We start from the raw sequence: 10,025 nt of genomic DNA on the forward strand, positions 1-10,025 counted from the left end.
TTTTGGTGATGGTCTGTGCATTGTAATTTCTCTTAGTCTTTGAAACACGTAAAATATTTAAATTTTTACACTTTATTGAATGCTAATTTGGATAAGTACAATTTCTGTTTTTCACCTGTACTTTGTAGCTGTTTTCATGTTGTTGATGAGAGGTCTGCTGATATTTTATTTGCCATTCCTTAGTAGGAAAGACTACGGTGGGTTTGGTGGGTTTTAAGACTGCCTCTTTATCCTTGATGTTTGCGCCAGTGTAACAAGAATGGATTAATTTATATATTTTAGTTGCTTGATTTTGGGCACGCACTTTTATCTGAAGACTCAGAACTTTCTTCAATTCTGAAAAATTACCAACACTGCTCTTTCTTTGGCTATAGCTTCTCAGCTATTTTTTAAAATTTCCTTTCTCTGCAACTCTGATTTGTTGTATGTTGGGGTTCGCAATGTAGCCTCAGGGCCTCTTAATTTCTTTGTGCATACACACACACTCAAGTGTGTATCTTTATGCATTGGAGAGAATGCCACAGTTTACCTTTAAGTTTACTAATTCTGTTGTATCAACTATTGTATAGAGTGTATAAGTTTATGGAGTTTTAAATATCCAAATATATGTTTATATTCAATATTTTATTGACCTGTTTTCATTTCTCAATTTTTGGTTCATAAATTCATGTTCTTTACAATTTTTATTGCTATTTCTAATATCATTTTGAGAATCCTGACTATATTTACATGCAATAATTTTGCAAATTATAGCATAAAGCAATTGGAATATGGAGTGAAATAATTTTTATTATTTATTTTCGCTATCTTTTTTGACAGTATTTTTTCCCATAAGATTTGTGAGATTTGCTCATTTTGAACTTGGGTCATTTGCTGACCCTCAAGGCTGTATCTCAGTGGACAGCAAATTCTTTCAGCTACCCCTCTGAGAGAAGATGACACCCACGAGAGTAAATCAAGCTGTGTATTAGTTCTAGCCCCTTCTCTAATGAAGGCACTGAACATTTCACAACCGCATTCACTGTAGGTACCAAATTACTAGTAGCTGGTTTTCAGCTCCATTCCTTTTTACCTTTTTTAATGTTACTGATCAATTTCTGTTCGATAGAGAAGTTCATTTTGATTTTTTTCTAGGTATAAGGCTTTGGTCGTCTCTTTTTATATATTTTTTTCTCAATGTAGTGTTGAGCACAGAATGTGCTGTTTCTATTTTGTTAGCATCCTGTCTCCTCGGGTTAGTTGTTTGCCCTTCCCTGTCTCTATACTTCAAGAAGCTGACCCTCACACAATCTGTAACCGAAGTTCCTTCGATTTTTCCAGGCAGACACAAGGAGGAGATCAGAGAGCAAAACCAGAAAGACTCTGGGGCATATCTTTCCTGCTCCCACCCTGCCCTGAACTGCATTTCTGTTAGAGGCTGTGTCCCTTGATGACTTAGCCTCTGTGTAGAGGTCCCTCCTCAAAGCCCTCAGTTTTCGCTATATCGCAGTTTCTTCTTTCCTGCCTTTAGGGTTAGGGACGGTAGTAACTTACTCTACCTGGTTTCCACAAGAAATTCCTTCATTTCAATCTCTATATTGAACCTATCTGAACCGGACTCTGCTTCCTGACAGGACTGACACACAGAGGGTGTAACAATGTTTTCAAATAATATTCTGTCTTGACAGGAAGCCCTTTGGTGTCACCCTTACCCACTACCAAAGTGCTTTAACACATTACCGTATCTGCCAGGTCATGGAGACACACTGCTTATGCTAGTTTGTGCAATACGTTACAGATATTTCAGTGTTTGAGAGCATCACACCTTTCTCTATAAGATCAGGGTCAATGGTTCTGAGAATCAAGAATAAGTCTGGTTAGATTTGGCCGTGTTTGACTAGGTTTGGCTTCTTCGAATATATATTCCTTATCAAATTTCAAATACAACCCCAAAATTGGTGCATTTGAAATGTTGTCAAGCTGCTTTTCTAATAAGTACTGCTATTCTCTTGAGTAAGATATTTGCAAATCTGGGCATACTCTAATTTAGCTTTACAAAGGGTAAAGGATTAGAAAATCAAATGCTCAACAGGCTCCATACAAGAATTTCACCTTCTGAAGTGTTCCAGGAGTTCGTTCCCCTAACAAAACCGAAGAGTGTCAATATTTACCTCCCGAAACAAATGTTCTATTTCTTAAAGCGTGTTATGCACTCTACTGTTTGACACATTCATCAAATCCCATAAGGATATTGACAGCCAACAATCTTATAATGGTATCTTGTCATTTCACGCCCATCCCAAAAGCAGAACAGACAATAGGACGAAAAGGTCTTTCCTGGGGGGTGGGGGTGACGATCAGCATATCTAAAGATACCCCGATTCCTGAGAGGTAACTCTCATTATACACGGTCACACTCACATGACATATACACATGTTCACACATTGTTTTGAATACTTAATTGTTAATCTTCGGTTCATTCTTATGTGAAATTTTCTGTATGGAAATAAGTTAACTCAAGATTTAACATGGAAAATTAAAAAAATTATAAGAAAAACAAGAGACAGAAGAGTTTTTCACCAAAGGGAAATGCATATCTGACTTGGTTACAAAACTGTTCTTTTCCACATGCAACACCAGAAGAAAGACAAATAGGGAAGGAGCTATAAAATACAGTTTTGTACAGGCTTTTCTTCAATGAATTTCAATTAATTTGAGTCCATATCTATTTCTACATGCTGACCTAGGTCATGGAAATTTAAGGACAAGTAGATTCTAGTTCTACCATTAAGTAGTTTATAAACTGATGTATAGCCTTTCAAAGTCCCATAAGTTGTGTAACGCTACTTGAGAAATTCATAAGTGGATATGATTAATCCTAATTAGAAGCATCCAAGGAGGGTGCATATAAAAATTGACAGTGGTTAGTCTCTTAAAGTGTGAAATTATTTCAACAGTAGAAAATGTCAGACTGAATACTGGTCAATTGAATTCTAGTGATTAGTATAACTAAGGACATGGGGGCATAACAAGGCATCATACGTCCTGAGAATGGGACATAAAAAATAATTTAATTTCATGTAACATAGTGATTAAGTACAGGCACACTGGATTCAAACAGACATGGGGGCCAATATTGGTTCTTCCATTTACTATAAATGTAGCATAAATCCTGCATCCTGATCACTATATCTGAAAATGAGGTCTAGAATACTATCTAACTTATAAGGCTGATTTGAGTATATAATGGGATAATGCATGCACTGCGGTTACAAGACCTAGTACCTGAAATACCACATTCAATAATGTAAAACATCTCTAACGCTTAGACTGCTTAGACTGCTTGAGTGGATAACAATTTGAAATGTTAGAGTGGAGTCCAGTTCAGAAGTCATAAAAGATCTCGGAATGTTTATCTGCACATGACTTGCTTACTCCAGCTTACTTCAGTGCTAGAAAATTATATTGAATATATTCCCATAAATAGTCAAGGATTTTATGTCTGGAGACTTCAATATCTTAATAAGCTTAATAATCTTCCCTACAGAAATTAAGCTTCAAGAGAAAATATTATTTTTGTCTTTACACCTCTGCATAACTAGTTAGTGCAGCTCCAGAATAAATCAATAAATTGCAAAAATGTGTTTTTTTAAAAATAAAGAAAGCATCTCATGTATAGAATAACTAGAATAACAAATATTCCCTTTTGCTTAAAAGAGTAATGGATCAACTAATTAGCTGGCAGATCTTGAGAGATTCAAAGAATATTTATAGCCCCTTTTCCTGAAATCACAAGATAAATTGCTTGCACTTAAAGGAATTTAAGAGGTGGAGATAGGGGAGGAGGCTTCTCACTTGCTAACAGGAGTGCAAGAGATATGCAAGCCACAAGATGTAGTGGAAAGGACTCTTAGAGTTGGAAGAAAAAGAGCATCTTTCCTTATGAGTTATGTGAACTTGAGCATATCAGCTGATTTTTCTGGACTTCAGCTTTTTCTTGGGCTAAAAGAGCTCCTAGTTGCCTTCAACAGCTGACATTTCTGTTCCTTCTCTGATTCTGTTCCTCCTCCTTCCACAGATTCTCTTCTGCCAACAAGGAATTAGAAAATTCTGGACCTCTTCTGTGCCATACATTCTCTTTATAGGTTTGCTGTTGGTTTGCCTTGCCAACAACAGAAACATTAATTGGGACCATTTGAATATCCCACCCCTCTCCATTCTCTCCAGTGAGTGCTCCCCTATTCTAAGTGGGCACAGCTGGCTGTCTTTGTTGTGAGAACTGTGTATCCTTTTGCCATGTTTTCCTGCCTCCTGTGAGGATGAGGATTTCAGTTCTGAAATATTAGGTAGGATTCATTAGTTCTGTGGTTTCTTGCTAAATTGTTGTTTCCTCATTACCATTTTAGATAAATCATAAAAAACTCAAGTCTTGATCATTCAAAAGTATTTTGTAGTGATGAGCATATTTTGGTTATCCAAGCAAAACTCTTACTACAACATTACTCTTTGAACAATTTAGCTCATTTTAAATAGATATCCTTATTTTTATTGGCATAATTGGCTTTATGTTGTTGTTGTTTGTTCCATTTTTATTAAAAGAAATTAACAAAGGCTTAACATGAGCACAATAGAGTTTACCACAACCCCTATCTTGACTCTGTTTGAAACACTGTTAAGCAACTGATGTTACAAGACCTTTACAAATTATCTGGTATGATTGAAAGTGAGCTGAAGATGGCACATATAGAATAAAAGATACTTTATGCAAAGAAATAAAATCTTACTAAAATAGAAATTCTCCACTTAAATGTTAGCCCTGTTCTCTTAGTAAATTCCATATCTTAATTTTCCAAATGTAATAAGCCATCTGTATTTATATAAGTGCTGGAAAATATGGCTTGAAGATAAATTATGTTTAATATAAATATTTTTATATTAACTTGATCACTCACTTAATCACTGATTCTTCTTTCTAAGGAATGCATGCTCCCTGACCTCACCAGGGAATGTACATCATTTTTTCACAGTCTGTGACCCAGCTACACTAAAACTAGTTCCTGTATTCATAAACTTTGTACAGGAAATAAGTAATTTTGATTTCATCTCTGGGTAGAGAATTAGTCAGACATTGGCAATGAAACACAGTATGTCATGAGGATTCAAACTAAACAAGATTTCTGAGTACAAAAAGCAAACTTCTATAATAGGGCAGCAGATCAAAGCAAGCAAATTCCAGGTGTATACAATGTAATTCTTATTTATTTTTTATTGTAAAGTATTAAGTAATCAAAAAATATTTACTAGAATCTAACTATATCTACAGCTCAAATTAGCCACTAGGCAATATAGAATGTGGGAGTAGAGGAGAGAATAAAATTACTGGAGTACTCATCCTAAATTGTCACAAAATTTATTTGGAATCTAAAATTTTCTAAAGTGTAGCAATGGCATATAATATGGTAGTTAAAGTACGCCAAGTGTTGAAAGCTCCCTATTACCTGGGGTTTTGGGCAGATTACTAAAGTCTCAGTTTAGCTTCTTAGTTTCTTCATCTGTAAAATAAGGGAAATAATAACACCTAGCACCTTAGTTTTCTAGGAGGATTAAATGAGACAATCAATGTAAGGCACTTAGAAAGTTGCCAGGTATATAGTAACCACTCAATAAGTATTTGTTCTTCCTTATTCTTTATGTCTGTTCTAGCACCCAGGTTATAGAAAGGTATATAGTTCCATAAATTTATTTATTGTCCCATAAAAGGTGGAGATTGCAAGAAAGGAGACTGGGAAGAAAAGAAAAATAAAGATCAAGAAGAAAAGGAGACATTAAAAAGTATAAAAATATTAGCCCAACTTCCAAGTAATTTATATTCTCACAATACATTATAATAATCAATTAAAATAACCAAGTAATATATAATGGTACTAATTCTAAATCTAAACAAATTCAGAGAAAGAACTGAAATTGTCAGAAAAGGCTTCTTAAAAAAGCTGACCCTAGTCATACGATTTCAAGATATCGGTGGCATAATAGTATTGCTTTTCTTTATCTTTCATTTCTTCTGAAAGAAAGGACCAAAATAGTCTGATATACATCAGTCAACAACTTTAACTTGGTGAGGTTATCTAAACATATTTTCTTCTTTGTAAGTTGAATTATTTTATTTGTGAAGTAACTTCCTAGAGCAGGAAGTAAGTTCTTGTTTCTCCAGAATGATTGCAAATGATAGTGTTGGATACTTTGTGGGTCTGTGTGACATAACTCTGCACCAGAATTTTCAGTTTTAAAAAATAACGACTTTAAGATGAAGACCAGAGAAACTTGGACAAGTTCTTGGTTGCCATCAGACATGAACCTGCAGTTTCATTTTAACATTTTATTTTTCAGCAAATGTGTGTGGGTTATTTTTTGCCTCTGAAAGCTAAGTAAGATAGCATATTAGACACCATATATATTGTCTGCCTAGCCTTTTCTTTTTCTGGGAACTAGCCCTACCTGGGCATATCCACTTGGTTACAGAAGTGATTCTCAGCAGTCTTGTTCCTATATCATGACCCTGTGCCCTGGCTTCAGGGCAAAGATTGAGCCAGTGATCGAAGGACAGATATCAGTCTCTTTCCTAGGAATTTGAAATTGGGCCCAAAGAGACTTCTCTTTTAAGGTCTGTCACCTTAGCTGTAATACATTACACCTTAGCTGTACCTGTCATGTTTTTCATCATGTGAGATTGAGGTTCACAAGGCTGACAGAGGGAGGTAGGAGGAAATAAAAAAAGAGGAACAAGTGAGAAACGAAGGGAAGTCTTCCTGTCCCTGGTTCCAGTTCATTTCTGGGACAACTGCATTCCTATTGCATTGGCTTCCATGAGATACCCCATATCATTATAATAAAGGAATTGATTTTCTTGTTTATGCAATCTTGAATTCGTTTTTACTGCTTGTAGCCAGAAAACTATGTGGTTGACATATAATTCATCAGGACTTGAGGTTTTTTACTTGTTTATTCCAGTTTAGTTCTGGATTGAAAAAATAGGTGTGGATCAGAATTCCAGTAAAAAAAATTTTTTTTTGGCAGAGGCTCTTTGATCAACTGGAAGGAAATTAAGGGGTACCTGGTGGGGTGGAAATTAAGCCTGGACTTATTTAATAAAAGAAGATTAATTCTAAGCTTATAAGTATAGTGACTAACTCATCATGATTTGCCTGGGACTTTCTCAGTTTTAGCATTCAAAATCCCATGTCCTGCTTCCTGAATCCTGGATAAATTGGGACAGTTGATCGCCTTACTTCTAAGATATGGGTAAAACCAAGTTATTTCTTTTAAAAAAAACATCCTTGAAAAAATTGATAATTACTATCTCTTTTCTTCAATCTAGTGCATTGATTGAATTTAGAAGAGGTTACCTATTAATAGCTCCCTTACTTTTAACTGGCAGAAACCAAGTCAAAGAGAGTGCTCTGTGCAAGATGAGAAAGGAACCAAATTCATTAGATTCTCCAAATGTTTCTTTAAAAATCTATTATAACATGTTGTTTAATGAAAATAGCTATCAAATAACTTGAAACGTTTTATTCAAAACAATTAAAATCTGTTTGTTAAGCGTGGTCGCTTTGGTGTGCAAATTCTCTCAGCCAGTGCTAGTGGCAAGAGCATGGCTTCCTACATCACAAAATCTGGGATCTAGTCTTGGCCCCACTATTCATGTGACCTGGAAAAAGTTGTTTAAACTCTCTTAGGCCGACTCTCTTTACTACTAAAATGAGATAAGCATAATGCATACTTCATAGTGTTGAGAGGATCAAAAGAAATAGAGCATGTGAAAACGTACTTATCACAGTACCTGGGACCTGTTAGGCACCCAGTTGATATTAACTAGGATGCATTATTTCACTCAATCTGTTATTTCCCATCACCTTGTGACATAGGAAGAGTGTGATGCTACAACCCTGCTCTGCAGTTGAGAAAATTGAGAGTTAGAGAGATGGAGTGCATCTAGGCAACTCACTTAGAAAGTGACAGAGCCTATCCTTGAACTCCGCTGACTTCAGCCCCAGGATTTATTCCTCCGCACTATATTCCCTTTTGTGTAAAAGCATAGAAGACCTAAGTTTTTTGTTTGTTTCTATTTTTGAGGAAAATAAGAGTTTAATCATGACCCTGTCTAAATACAGACAAAGCAATACTTAAAACAATACATAAAAAAGAAACTCACCTACATATTTTTTTAATTAGGCACCAAGGTTTCTGGAAAGATTCATAAGATTGAATTTTTCACTTTTTAATCTCTGTTGGGAATTATGAAGAAATAGCTATTGTCACTTCGATTGCCAGGCATTATTCAAAATGAGTCACCATATGGTCATGAAACATTATCTGGGAACCAAAGAATCCACTATTTATTTTAGAACAAACAAAATAAATGATCATGCTACTTATATTTTTTAAAAACCCTGTAATAAAAAGGGACATGTTTGTTGGATTTATTTAATATAAAACTATGACTTTAATGCAACTAAAATTTATACAAATAATGTTTTAAGGAGATAACTGGTATAGGAATTGAGTTTTTATTGTCTGAATTTCAAAACAAAAACTCACACATTTCAAAAATCATTTTTTAAAAGTGTAGGAAAAAAAAGTCCAAAACAAATTATATAGCGGGGATTCACGTGTTTTTTGACTTTGTAATTTGAATGAGTGTTTAGGGAATATCTGGTATATGAACTCAGAAGACTCAATCAACAGAGTTTATGCTGCCAGCAAATTTCTTTGCAACAGTTTTAACCGAATGCTTTTTATGCCTCCATATAGCCTCTACCATCTATGGAACTACCGATATAAATCTTTCGGAAATAAAGCAAGATAGATGTATGCCAATATAGAGAACATAGAAAAGCAAGTCTTTTTTTTCTCTCCTTATACAAGAAATAGTTTTCAATCATGTTCCACATATAAAATAGATAATTTAGCTATGAAATTAGAGTGGTCATAATTCCCTATGAATAGTGTGCTAAGGAAAGAAAACCTCACTTTTATTTAGAACAATTTTTATTGATATGCCATAGCTTTCATGTATTATTTTTTCTATTTCCCTGATCATCATCTGCTTTGCCACAAAGTTCACCATCTATGTTTGCACCAAGAAAGCATGCAAGTCCTCAATCATTGTAAATGGACACAGCACTGTATCCTAAGTTCATTTTCTTATTTTATAAAAACTATATTAAGTCAAATAATTTTATTTGATTTGATAAATATTATTTGTATATATATATATTAAGTTTTTAGGTTCAGAAGGTATTTTTTTATTTTCCTATGTAAATAATGTTGTGCTAGGCATTGACAAGAGTGACCCAATCATTGCTGTGATGGCATGACAGTGTAGGCTAGAAGGTAATATCTGATATGTGCAATTGAATAATAACCACTGATCTCCTTAATTTACTACTAGTAAGGGATCTAAGTGGTTACATTTGCTGTGGATTTCCAATTGTTTATCCACACAGGATGTTAGCATGCCATTTTATTTCACTTTAACCTTTACTGAATTAGTAAGCAAAAAATGGTATCATAGTGATGATTTTTTTGGTAAATTACACAGTTAATTTTGTTTGCTTTGTTTTCTGGGTATTTTTACAGTTTTATTGAGGTGTAATTGATGAATAAAAATTGCATATATTTAAGGTGTACAAGGTGATGATTTGATATTCATATGCAGTGTGAAGAGATTATCACAATCAAGCTAATTAACACATCTTCACATAATTACCAATTTTATTGTGTGGGGTAAGAACACTTAAGATTTACTTTCACAGTAAATTTCAAGTATACAATACAGTATTATTAGCTATAATCTCCATACTGTGCATTAGAGCCACAGAAATTATTCATCTTATAACTGAAAGTTTATATCCTTTGACCAACATCTCCCCACTTCCTCCACCCCCAACCCCAGGCAACCACCATTCTATTCTATAATTTGAAGTTCATTTAATACCAAGTTTAATTTTACAAATTTATTATCCATTTAAAGTTTTATTCTTTG

This window comes from Mesoplodon densirostris, chromosome 8 (assembly GCF_025265405.1).
Source record: "Mesoplodon densirostris isolate mMesDen1 chromosome 8, mMesDen1 primary haplotype, whole genome shotgun sequence".
NCBI lineage: Eukaryota > Metazoa > Chordata > Mammalia > Artiodactyla > Ziphiidae > Mesoplodon > Mesoplodon densirostris.